Genomic DNA, 13,366 nt, shown 5'->3' with positions numbered 1-13,366 from the left:
AAAGGTAGTGCATCCGTGGCTAACAAGGGAAATCAAGGATAGTATTAAAACAAAAGATGAAGCATACAGATTAGCCAGAAAAAGTAGCATACCAGAGGACTGGGAGAAATTCAGAGTCCAGCAGAGGAGGACAAAGGGCTTAATTAGGAAAGGGGAAAATAGATTATGAGGGAAAACTGGCAAGGAACATAAAAACAGACTGCGAAAGCTTTTATAAATATGTCAAGAGAAAAAGATTAGTTAAGACAAATGTAGGTCCCTTGCAGTCGGAAACAGGTGAATTGATCATAGGGAACAAGGAGATGGCAGACCAATTGAACAAATACTTTGGTTCTGTCTTCACTAAGGAAGACATAAACCGTCTGCCGGAAATAGCGGGGGACCGGGTGTCTAAATAGATGGAGGAACTGAGGGAAATCCAGGTTAGTCGGGAAGTGGTGTTAGGTAAATTAAATGGATTAAAGGAAGATAAATCCTCAGGGCCAGATAGGCTGCATCCCAGAGTGCTTAAGGAAGTAGCCTCAGAAATAGTGGATGCATTAGTGATAATTTTTCAAAACTCTTTAGATTCTGGAGTAGTTCCTGAGGACTGGAGGGTAGCTAATGTAATCCCACTTTTTAAAAAGGGAGGGAGAGAGAAAACGGGGAATTATAGACCAGTTAGCCTAACATCGGTAGTGGGGAAAATGCTAGAGTCAGTTATTAAAAATGTGATAGCATTACATTTGGAAAGTGGAGAAATCATCGGACAAAGTCAGCATGGATTTACCAAAGGCAAATCATGTCTGACGAATCTTATAGAATTTTTCGAGGATGTAACTAGTAGAGTGGATAAGGGAGAACCAGTCGATGTGTTATATCTGGACTTTCAGAAGGCCTTCGACAAGGTCCCACATAGGAGATTGGTGTACAAACTTAAAGCACACGGTATTGAGGGTTCAGTGTTGAGGTGGATAGAAAATTGGTTGGCGGACAGCAAGCAAAGAGTAGGAATAAACGGGTCCTTTTCGGAATGGCAGGCAGTGGCTAGTGGGGTACCGCAAGGCTCAGTGCTGGGACCCCAGTTATTTACAGTGTATATTAATGATTTGGACGAGGGAATTGAATGCAACATCTCTAAGTTTGCGGATGGCACGAAGCTGGGTGGCAGTGTTAGCTGCGAGGAGGATGCTAGGAGGCTGCAGAGTGACTTGGATAGATTAGGCGAGTGGGCAAATGCATGGCAGATGCAATATAATGTGGATAAATGTGAGGTTATCCACTTTGGCGGCAAGAACAGGAAAGCAGAGTATTACCTGAATGGTGACCGATTGGGAGAAGGGGAGATGCAACGTGACCTGGGTATCATGGTGCACCAGTCATTGAAAGCAAGCATGCAGGTGCAGCAGGCAGTGAAGAAAGCGAATGGTATGTTGGCATTCATAGCAAGAGGATTTGAGTTTAGGAGCAGGGAGGTTCTGCTGCAGTTGTACAGGGCCTTGGTGAGACCGCACCTGGAGTATTGTGTGCAGTTTTGGTCTCCTAACCTGAGGAAAGACGTTCTTGCCTTAGAGGGAGTACAGAGAAGGTTCACCAGATTGATCCCTGGGATGGCGGGACTTACATATGAGGAAAGACTAGATAGACTGGGCTTGTACTCGCTGGAATTTAGAAGACTGAGGGGGGATCTTATAGAAACATATAAAATTCTTAAGGGGTTGGAGAGGCTAGATGTGGGAAGATTGTTCCCGATGTTGGGGGAGTCCAGAACCAGGGGTCACAGCTTAAGGATAAGGGGGAAGTCTTTTAGGACCGAGATGAGAAAACATTTCTTCACACAGAGAGTGGTGAGTCTGTGGAATTCTCTGCCACAGAAGGTAGTTGAGGCCAGTTCATTGGCTATATTTAAGAGGGAGTTAGATGTGGCCCTTTTTGGTAAAAGGATCAGGAGGTATGGAGAGAAGGCAGGTACAGGCTACTGAGCTGAATGATCAGCCATGATCATATTGAATGGCGGTGCTGGCTCGAAGGGCCGAATGGCCTACTCCTGCACCTATTTTCTATGTTTCTATGTTTCTATGTTTCTAATCAGGGGAAAGCAAAACGGGAGATATAGGCAGTGATGTAGGGAGATATAGAACAAATGAATGCAAAAAAGTAGCAATGATAAAGGAAACAGGCCATTGTTAGCTCTTTGGAAGGTGACAACGGGAACCCGGTGCGACTTCCGTGGGGGAGGGATGGAGAGAGAGGGAGTGCAGGGGTTACTTTGTTAGATAAATCAATATTCATACAACTGAGTTGTAAGATGCCCAAGGGAAATATGAGATGCTGTTCATCCAATTTGCGATTAGCCTCACTCTGACAATGGAGGATGCCTAGGACAGAAAGGTCAATGTGGGAATAGGAAGGGAAATGAAAGTGTTTGGCAACCCGGAGATCAGGTAGGTCCAGGCGGACTGAGCGAAGGTGTCCAGCGGAACGATCGCCCAGTCTACTTTTGGTCCTGCCGATGTATAAGAGTCCACATGTTGAAAAACGGATACAATGGATGAGTTTGGAGGAAGTGCAAGTGAACCTTCGCCTAAACTGAAAGGACTGTCGGGGTTCCTGGATAGAGTCGAGGGAGGAGGTATCAGTACAGCTGGAACTGCAACAGTGTGAGAAATGACCCGTCAGGAAAGAGCGCGGGGACTGATCATCAAGACACAAAGCCACATGGTGCTGGAGATCATTCGGCACCCGAATATACTGCGGCACCTCACAGCGATGGTGGTATAGTGGTGAGCATAGCTGCCTTCCAAGCAGTTGACCCGGGTTCGATTCCCGGCCATCGCAATTTGAGCAATTTTACTTCTCTAACATTGGAAATGATAGAAACGAACTTAATACAGAACACGATTTGTGCAGAGCTCGATGGGCAGAGAGGACTGTTACGGCAAATTCACGTGCAACTTCTTAAATCCTCTCGGATCTTTCGCTCCCTTTGAATGCGATTCCATCGCCATTTGGTAAATCCATCAGCGGATCAGCGCAGATTCCTGTTATCATTCTGTTGCAGATTCCCAGAGCAAACTCGGACACATCCCAACACGACAATGCGATCAATTCACACCGAGTAACGCTAATCTCCTCATCGCTAGCTGTCTTTCTATGTTTCTCCCGTGGAATCTCTCCCCTCGCTCTCCCTTCATTCCGACACAGACTTCTGCACTGAGAGATGTACCATAGACAGCGCAGAAACAGGCCTTTCGGTCCCAAATATCCATACCGACCATCAAGTATCCATCCGCACTGAACGCGTTTAACAGTACCGACTCTATCTTCAATGCCTTGGTGATTCAAGGGCGAGAGATACATAAACACTGTGAGAATCCCCACCACCCACACATCGGGTCGGATCCAGATTTCAACTTCCGTGGACGCGGCGTGGGGATGGAATGACCTTCCGAAGCCCCTCATCAGTAGGTGAACCCCAATCAGGTCTCTTGCAGACTCGGCTCCCTGGACAATAAACCCAATCTTTCCAGTCTCGCCTTTTGACCGATCCGCTCTACCTCGGGCAACATGTTGGTGCATCCCCTGCACCCTCCCCTTTGCACTCTAAGACCCATTCATTCCCTCTGCTCCTCGGGAATATCCCCACTGTTATCCGCGCGGCTGTCATTGGTTTATCATCGTTTCAACCATCTTTACCGGTTTTATTTGTGGATGTGAAAGAAATGTGCAAATGCGGAATGCAAATGCGGAATGGAAAATAAAAGCCGAGTTAAATAGCAGAGGATAGTTTCGATCTATCGACCTCTGGGTTATGGGCCCAGCACGCTCCCGCTGCGCCACTCTGCTAGTGAGTATCACGTAAACGAGTGCGTTATGTTGTTCTGTGTGAACGTTACGTCTTCCCTTGTTTTTTTTTGTCATTTACTCTCCCGACATCATATGGTCCCCCTTGCTTGCCTTGTCTTTTTTTCCTGACCTAGTTCTCTTCTACTCTATTGATCCGCAACTATGACAATTCATTCCCTTCGCAGATGCTGCAGAGCCTGCTGAATTTCTCGAAGTCGCGGCGGTGTGCGGCTTGGGCGCAGGTGCTGAGCGCGATGCCTCGCACGTGCACTGTCCTTGATGTTGTTAGTGGCTGTGGTTTGGGGGATGTTATTCCAGTGGTCCTGGACAGGAACTGCCATGTTTTATAAGAGGAAATACACACTGATACACATTGCACCACCTCATGCCAAAGGTGCGCGGTGAATATATTGTGAACTTGATTGGATGGAGTTCAAATTTCCAATTTTGTGGCGAAGAGCGTTTTGTGCAAATTAGGAGTGTTTTACTTAAGATCATGAAAATGCCTTGTGATAAGAATGTGTCGGAAAGAACTGATGATGCTGGTTTAAATCGAAGGCAGACACGCAGTGCTGGAGTAACTCAGGCAGCATCTCTGGAGAAAAGGAATGGGTGACGTTTCGGGTCGAGACCCTTCTTCAGACTGATGTCAGGAGAGTGGGTAGGACAGAGATAGAATGTAGTCGGAGACAGTAAGACTGGTGGGAGAACTGGGAATGGGGAGGTGAAGGGGAGAGAGGGAAAGCAAGGGGTATTTGAATTTACAGAGGTCAATGTTCATACCGCTGGGGTGTAAGCTACCCAAGTGAAATATGAGGTACTGTTCCTCCAATTTGCGTTGGCAATGGAGGAGCCCAGGACAGAAAGGTCAGATTGGGAATGGGATGGGGAGTTAAAGTGCTGAGCAACCGGGAGATCTGGTAGGTTCAGGCGGACTGAGCGGAGGTGTTCAGTGAAACGATCGCTGAGTTTGCGCTTGGTCTCGCCGATGTACAGAAGTTGACATCGGGAACAGCGGATTCCGTAGATGAGTTTGGAGGAGGTGCAAGTGAACCTGTGCCTCACCTGAAAATACTCTCGGGGTCCTTGGATAGAGTCGATGGGTGAGGTAAAGGGACAGGTGTTGCATCTCCTGCAGTTGCTGGGGAAAGTGCCTGTGGAGGGAATGGTTTGGGTGGGAAGGGACGTGTTGACCAGGAAATTGCAGAGGGAACGGTCTCTGCGGAAAGCAGAAAGGGGTGGAGATGGGAAGATGTTGCCAGTAGTGGGATCACGTTGGAGGTGTTGGAGGATAATTTGTTTTATGCGACGTCTGATGTTGTGGAAGGTGAGAACAAAGGGGACTCTGTCCTTGTTGCGAATGGGTGGGGGGGGGAGCAAGAGCGGAGCTGCGGGATATCGAGGTGACCCTACTGAGAGCCTCATCTATAATGGAAGAGGGGAACCCCCGATTCCTAAAGAATGAGGACATATCCACCACAAATTTATATTCAAACCACTGTATTAAGCAGAATAATTCGGTAAACCAAAAATATACCCAAATAAAACAGGAATAAATCTTGAATTTTCATCGGACTGAACTAATTGCTTGGTTTCGCGCCCGTATGAACGACCTGGTGCGTGGAATACGTGATACTGGTTTATCCCCTTTATGTGGTCGCTTATTTCAAAATTCAACTCAACGTTGCCAAACCGAGCGCCATTGTGCACACATTAGTCTGAAGAAGGGTCTCGACCCGGAAAGTCATCCGTTCCTTCTTTCCAGAGATGCTGCCTGACCCGCTGAGTTACTCCAGCATTTTGTGTCTACCTTGTGCACACATTAATATTGTTGTGTGTTGGGAACCTCTCCATTCACGGCATTCCAACGTATTCGTAGAATTTGGCGCAAATTCTGTATTTTTATTTTCAGTACGAGCGTGCGAACATTCTGAGGCACTGACCCAACTATTCTGCTGCCCAACGACTCCTTCAGCGAGGTTTTCAATCGCAATTCCATGAATTCATGAATTATATTTATGTAGGCGAGAAAATATTTTATACTCTGGATAGATACATTTCCGGCCAACATCCATTCCGCGAACCGAGGAACGCATCAGACACCAATTCAGCACAACTAGTCGGGTAAAGACGGAATTTCGGCTTGGTAAACGGCTTCACCTATTCCAGTCACTTTGCACAGTACTTTTGTCAGGGGGTTTGTTTCTCTCGGAGCAACAGTGAAAGTGAGCGTCACTCCGTTCCGTATTTGTACTGATGGAATCATTTGGGCTTTGTTGGACTAAGTAATGCGTTGGAGGTGCAAAGAGTGCCGATATGGGAAGGAGGAATGGATGGATTGGAGAAACCGAGCGCTTCGGGAACTACCTCCTGAAGCAAATACGCTGATGATGTATTAACACCACTTCTTCTTAACAGAATTTGGCGGTGGCCCTTCCTGTATCCGACACCATCTCAGTGACCGCATCTTAAACTTGAGGCTTTATCCGTCGCTGAAATCCCCGGCAACCCCTGCAGTGTGTGACCGCTCCGATGACCCGTGGTATCTGACAGCGGCCCGCATCCCGCTCGCATTTGCTGCTGTTTAGCATCTCACTCCGCGTTTTAGTTCACTGAGATTAGCAACCGTGTAATTTGCATCCATTCAACCGAGTAGCGATGGGCTTTCGATCAGGCATTGGGTACAGAATCTAATGGCCGTCCCCCATGAAGTCGCCGACTCCTTCCTCCTCGGGACAGAATCAGAGGGGAGCTCCTGGATTGGGGTGGGTTCAGTCAGAATTGCAGACGACCAGGGCTAAAAACAATTCAGTGACAGGTGCAAGATGAATCTACCTTTTGTTCACGAGGTTCAGCGGCCGGTACAGCGTTTTATTTTCATTTTTCCGTCTTATTTCATCATCGAATTTTGAATAAGATGAGGGGCACCAAACCATGAGCAAAAGTCCGTTCCCCCACTAGGAATATTTTGAGCCTCATTCCGCTCTCGAAGGGAATTTGCGCCATATATATCCGACAGCACAGTTATCTCAGCTCCCATCACCTGAACAGCGAAGGTAACCGACTGCCCAATTCAGAGGTCGCCAAAACCAAACAGGGGTCCCGATGAATCTGGAGAGGAATGGGTGAGGCCTCATGAGACCTGAAAGTGAAGTAAAACTGTGAGGAGTAGTCGGTCGTTCAGCACCAGGCGCTGAAGATGATGTCGCTGCGAGCAGGGTTCGTACCTGCGTGGGGAATCCCCATTGGATTTCAAGACCAACGCCTTAACCACTCGGCCATCGCAGCTCTCTTGATATCATTTGCTGCACCGCGATTTAGAAAATAATAGCGCTGTGAGAAATCGTAATCGGGGTATATGCTGGTCTGGGTTTGAAATGTTGTTTCCTTTGTTGTTTGTTCACGGAGAAAACGGCAGACGATGCTAAGCAGCGTTCCAATTACACTTGAATAAATGGTTGATATTGCATTGTTTTAGCACGGTTAGCAAAGAAAACGTGTGGACACTGATTCGTTCCTGCCTTCTGTACAAATTAAAAAGAGGTTTCGTACGACCCAAATTTTGTCCATTCCCAGTTATTCTCCGTCATTAATATGTACAATGGCGCGCAGCCGAATTGTTCAATTTTCCTTATTTTCTGCTATTGTAACACTTTCATATCTGAAGAAGGGTGTCGACCCGAAACGTCACCCATTCCTTCTCTTCAGAGATGCTACCTGTCCCGCTGAGTTACTCCAGTTATTTGTGTCTATCTTCGGTTTAAACCAGCATCTGCAGTTCAATCTTACACACTTTTATATCTCTCTTCCTTTTGTATCAAAGTGGCCCGCAGATGGATTTACCGATTCCACGGTATTTCATCCGCCTGATGGCTATTCAGTCGACTCGGCATGTTCATTCATTGTTCCCTAAATTACTCCATACGCGTGATTGTAAATGATTCGTTTTCCATTACTCCTGAGAAGTCCAAATGCCCAGCCAGTGGAGAAACGACAGGTCACGTCACGCGGAACGACGAACGACACACCTGTCGTTCAGGTGAGCACTGGTGAATGCTCAGTTTTGAAGCTGTTCCCTCAGACGGTTAATTCACCCGATGCACAAATAGGACATGGCTCATTTGAGTGATATCACGTCACTTCACACAATGGGTAAAAGCAAACGTCCATCCTGTGACATGTGTACGTTTAAATCCATGAATCCTGATAGGTATTATTCCCATGGTGTCACCGTAAACACATCAAACCGCTTTCTATCAGAAACTGACGGCTGGTGTATGATGTCACCAATATGAGTATAAACGAGGGACCTGTTGCAAATAAAGATCCTCGTGAGGTAACGGAAGTAATTGGAAAACGATACAACATTAACAATCATTGCAAAAGGACGCCGGTCTGGAATTATTACTTTCGTCTAAATATCATCGGAATGTGTTCTTTCAACAGAGAGGCAAGCGACCAGCTCTGCCGCTGAGCATCATCTAACAGGGCACGGTGAAGTGTTCAGACTAATAATCAGATCAGCAGGGCCTCAGTTCTCGGGTGGGGTGGAACAGTCCCGCGCTCCTTCGCGACAGATCATTTCTCACTCTGCTGCAGGTCTACATTCACTATACCTCCTCCCTCCATTCTGTCCAGACACCCCGACGGTCCTTTCAGGTTAGGCAAAGGTTCACTTGCACCTCCTCCAAACTCATCTACTTTATCCATTGTTCAACATGTGGATTATCATACATCGGCCAAACGAAACGTAGACTGGGCGATCATTGAGCTGAACACCTTCGCTCGGTCCGCCTTTACCTACCTGATCTCCCGGATGCCAAACACTTTAATTCCCCTTCCCATTCTCACACTGACCTTTATACCCTCGACCTCCTCCCTTGTCAGCGAGGCTAATGGCCAATTGGAAGAACAGCATCTCATATCTCGCTTGGGCAACTTACAATCCAGTGGTATGAATGTTGATTTCCCTAACTTCATGTAACCCTTGCACTTCCTCTCTCTCCACCCCTCCCCCACTCAAGTCGCACCAGGTTCACGTTCTCGCCCAGCAAACAGCTGACAATGGCCTGTTTCCTTTATCGTCATTACGTTTCCTTTATCGTCATTACGTTTCATTAATTTGTTCTATATCTCTCCACATCGCTGTCAGTATCTCTCGTTTCCCATTCCCCTGACTAGTCTGAAGCAGGGTCCAAAGCCAAAACGTCACCCATTCATTCTGTCCAGAGATGCTGCCTCTCCCGCTAAGTTACTCCACCATTTTGTGTCTATCTTCGGTTTAAACTAGCATCTGCAATTCTTTCCTACATTTCCCACTTTCAACGAACTATGTACTTGGACTCCTAGATCCTTCAACACTCCCCAGGGGGCTGCCATTTACTGTAAAGGGCCTGCGCTAGTTTGACTTACCAAAATGCAACAACTCGCACTTTCCCGCATTAAACTCAAATAATAATTCCGTAGCCCACTTGCCGAACTGATCAACATAAATGCAGTAATTTTCTGGTAACCTTCTACGCTAACTAAGATATCACCAAATTGTTTTTTAAACGACAGAGAGCAATGGACTCAGCACCGATGACTGAGCTACATCTATATTCACGGCCAGTGCGAAATACAACTTTCCACCGTTCACGATTAGCTTCATTCCATGAAACCAATTCACTATCCACGAATTGTCTGCTTTTCCTTTGCGCTCCAACCTCTTTTAGAGTACCAGCCTGTATCTTCCGCTCAAGCAGAACGTTCCAGAGAGCATGGTGCCTCGATCACTCTGTCACTGTTGCTGCTCGAAGCAAATAGATTATGGCGGTTAAAATGCTTTATAGACAATAGACAATAGACAATAGGTGCAGGAGTAGGCCATTCAGCCCTTCGAGCCAGCACCGCCATTCAATGCGATCATGGCTGATCACTATCAATCAGTACCCCGTTCCTGCCTTCTCCCCATACCCCCTCACTCCGCTATCCTTAAGAGCTCTATCCAGCTCTCTCTTGAAAGCATCCAACGAACTGGCCTCCACTGCCTTCTGAGGCAGAGAATTCCACACCTTCACCACCCTCTGACTGAAAAAGTTCTTCCTCATCTCCGTTCTAAATGGCCTACCCCTTATTCTCAAACTGTGGCCCCTTGTTCTGGACTCCCCCAACATTGGGAACATGTTATCTGCCTCTAATGTGTCCAATCCCCTAATTATCTTATATGTTTCAATAAGATCCCCCCTCATCCTTCTAAATTCCAGTGTATACAAGCCCAATCGCTCCAGCCTTTCAACATACGACAGTCCCGCCATTCCGGGAATTAATCTAGTGAACCTACGCTGCACGCCCTCCATAGCAAGAATATCCTTCCTCAAATTTGGAGACCAAAACTGCACACAGTACTCCAGGTGCGGTCTCACCAGGGCCCGGTACAACTGTAGAAGGACCTCTTTGCTCCTATACTCAACTCCTCTTGTTACGAAGGCCAACATTCCATTGGCTTTCTTCACTGCCTGCTGAACCTGCATGCTTCCTTTCATTGACTGATGCACTAGGACACCCAGATCTCGTTGAACTCCCCCTCCTCCTAACTTGACACCATTCAGATAATAATCTGCCTTTCTATTCTTACTTCCAAAGTGAATAACCTCACACTTATCTACATTAAACTGCATCTGCCATGTATCCGCCCACTCACACAACCTGTCCAGGTCACCCTGCAGCCTTATTGCATCTTCCTCACAATTCACACTACCCCCCAACTTAGTATCATCTGCAAATTTGCTAATGGTACTTTTAATCCCTTCGTCTAAGTCATTAATGTATATCGTAAATAGCTGGGGTCCCAGCACCGAACCTTGCGGTACCCCACTGGTCACTGCCTGCCATTCCGAAAGGGACCCATTTATCCCCACTCTTTGCTTTCTGTCTGTTAACCAATTTTCTATCCATGTCAGTACCCTACCCCCAATACCATGTGCCCTAATTTTGCCCACTAATCTCCTAATTGCCATGTAAATATCCATTAAAATATACCCTTTTGGTCTCAGTTAGATATAGATCCCGTGCAAGAGTAGTTTGCCTTGACTCTTTTCCTTCTCTCCTAAACCAGTACCAGTCTCCTTGACAAGGCTGATGTCTTTAGCCACTTTGCGGTTTGAGGTTCCTCCAGCTGCAGCTGCGTCTGGACAACCTCAGCGCTGCCGGTGAAAAGGAGCGCGACATAAATAGGGACAATATTGAGATGGTTACATTTATGGTGCAGGGACAACGTAGATGGGTTGCCACCCGGATGAGGAGTAAGCAGAGAGTGCAGGAATCCCCTGTGGCCATTTCCCTCTAAAACATGCATGCTCTTTGGAAACTGTTGGGGGATGACCTGTCAGCGAAGAGTAGCATCAGCAGACAGTGGCACCATGCCAGGCCATGAGACACAACATAGAAGGGCAAAGACCAACAAAGCAATAGTGATAGGAGACTTGTTAGGGGGACGGCAGAAGGTTATGTGGCCGCAGACTGGGTGTCTGCACTCCCAGACAGAAGAATAGTGTGTTGCTTTTCTGACGCGAGGGAGTCTCGGTGCGACTGCAGAACGTTTACGATGGTCTGGAGGAGCGACTGCAGAACATTCTCACGGGTGAAGAGGAGAAGCAATAAGTCACTATGCACGTCATATGGAGTTAAGCAAATCGTTTGAAAAGCAGAATCTCAAGGGCAGTGATCTCCAGAGTATTCCCGAGACACGCGGCATTGGGTGTAATAATAGGAAGACAGGACAGATTATTGTTTTTGTCAGGCGTTGGAGGTGGGAGCAGGGATTCAAATTGTTGGATCATTGGGATATCTTCTGGACCAAAGCTGGCCATTATAATAGGGCAGGTTTGCGTCTGAACTAGAGAGTACCAATATTCTTGCTAGTACTACTGAGGCGGCGTAAACTAGAGAGGCAGGAGGAAGGGAAGCGAAGTAGAAGGTCAGCAAATGTAAGGGGTGATTGATAGGTGGAGGCAATGATCACTCATTCTCAAACTGGGAGAAATTACGGAATATGGTGCGGAGTATGGTGCAGAGGGTGCAGAGTTCCTAAGAGTCATCCAGGAGGGCTTTTTGAGCCAATATGTTGAAAGTCCAACAAGGGAGGGGCGGTATTGGACTTAATCTTGGGAAATGAGGCCGGACAGGTGGCTGAAGTGTCAGTAGCAGAGCACTTTGGTGACAGTGATCACAATTCAGTCATATTTAAGGTGGTAATGGAAAAGGATAAAGAGGGACCAGAGGGAAAATTTCTAAATTGGGGCAAGGCCGATTTTAATCTGATAAGGCAGAAGTTGGCCCTGGTGGACTGGGATCAGCTTCTCGTGGGGAGGACCGCATCAGAACAGTGGGAGTCATTCAAAGGAATAATTGAAAAAGTACAGAGGAAGCATGTTCCCCTAAAGTTTAAGGGTGGGACAAACAAGTCCAAAGAACCTTGGATGTCGAACGATATAGTAGGATTGATTCGAGAAAAGGGGGGGCTTTTGGAAGGCATAAAGAACTTAAGGCACAGACATCATTAGAGGAATACAGAAGGTGTAGGGCGGTTCTTAAAAAAGAAATTAGGAGAGCAAAAAGGGGCCATGAGATAGCACTAGCGGGCAAAATAAAAGAAAATCCCAAAGTGTTCTATAAGTATATCAAGGATAAGAGGATAACGAGGGAAAGAGTGGGGCCCATCAGGGACCATAGTGGAAAGCTGTGTGTGGAGCCAGAGGATGTAGGAGATGTTTTCAATGAATTTTTTGCATCTGTTTTTACGAGGGAGGAGGACGATGCGGACTTAGAAATGGAGCAGGAGGGTTGTGATGTTCTTGAGCATATTGCTATTGACAGGGAGACGGTGCTGGAGGCTCTGGCAGGCTTAAAAGTGGATAAGTCTCCGGGCCCTGACGAGATGTATCCCAGGATGCTGAGTGAGGCAAGGGAGGAGATTGCGGGGGCTCTGGCACAAATTTTCAGAGCCTCTCTTGCAATAGGGGATGTACCGGAGGACTGGAGGATAGCTAATGTGGTGCCATTATATAAAAAGGGCAGTAGGGATAAACCTGGGCCGGTGAGTCTGACGTCGGTGGTGGGGAAGCTGCTAGAAAAGATTCTGAGGGACAGAATCAGTCTTCACTTGGAGGATCGAGGGTTAATTAAGGATAGTCAACATGGCTTTGTTAATGGAAGGTCGTGTCTGGCTAACTTGATTGAATTTTTTGAAGGGGTGACCAAGGAGGTAGATGGGGTAGTGCAGTGGAAGTGGTATACATGGATTTCAGTAAGGCTTTTGACAAGGTCCCACACAGGAGACTAGTCAAGAAGGTAAGAGCCCATGGGATCCAGTGCACCTTGGCAAAATGGATTTAAAAACTGGCTTAGTGACAGAAGGCAGAGGGTGATGGTAGAAGGTTGCTTCTGTGACTGGAGGCCGGTGTCCAGTGGGGTGCCGCAGGGATCGGTGTTGGGTCCATTACTGTTTGTAATCTACATTAATGATCTGGATGTCAACGTACAGGGCATGATCAGCAAGTTT

General features: G+C 47.0%; 2 non-coding genes across 2 annotated transcripts; one reads left to right on the top strand and one right to left on the bottom strand.

Annotated features, from left to right (window-relative positions):
- The first annotated feature begins 2,745 nt into the window (after positions 1-2,745).
- trnag-ucc (transfer RNA glycine (anticodon UCC)) lies at positions 2,746-2,817 on the top strand. The gene has a single exon. It is a non-coding gene; the product is annotated as a tRNA-Gly (tRNA).
- A 4,214-nt stretch (positions 2,818-7,031) lies between these two features.
- Positions 7,032-7,113, bottom strand: trnas-uga (transfer RNA serine (anticodon UGA)). The gene has a single exon. It is a non-coding gene; the product is annotated as a tRNA-Ser (tRNA).
- Between the last annotated feature and the right edge of the window lie 6,253 nt (positions 7,114-13,366).

This window comes from Rhinoraja longicauda, chromosome 34 (genome assembly GCF_053455715.1).
Source record: "Rhinoraja longicauda isolate Sanriku21f chromosome 34, sRhiLon1.1, whole genome shotgun sequence".
Taxonomy (NCBI): domain Eukaryota; kingdom Metazoa; phylum Chordata; class Chondrichthyes; order Rajiformes; family Arhynchobatidae; genus Rhinoraja; species Rhinoraja longicauda.
Note: the sequence above shows the minus strand (reverse complement) of the source record. Positions and strands in the feature narration are given on the sequence as shown.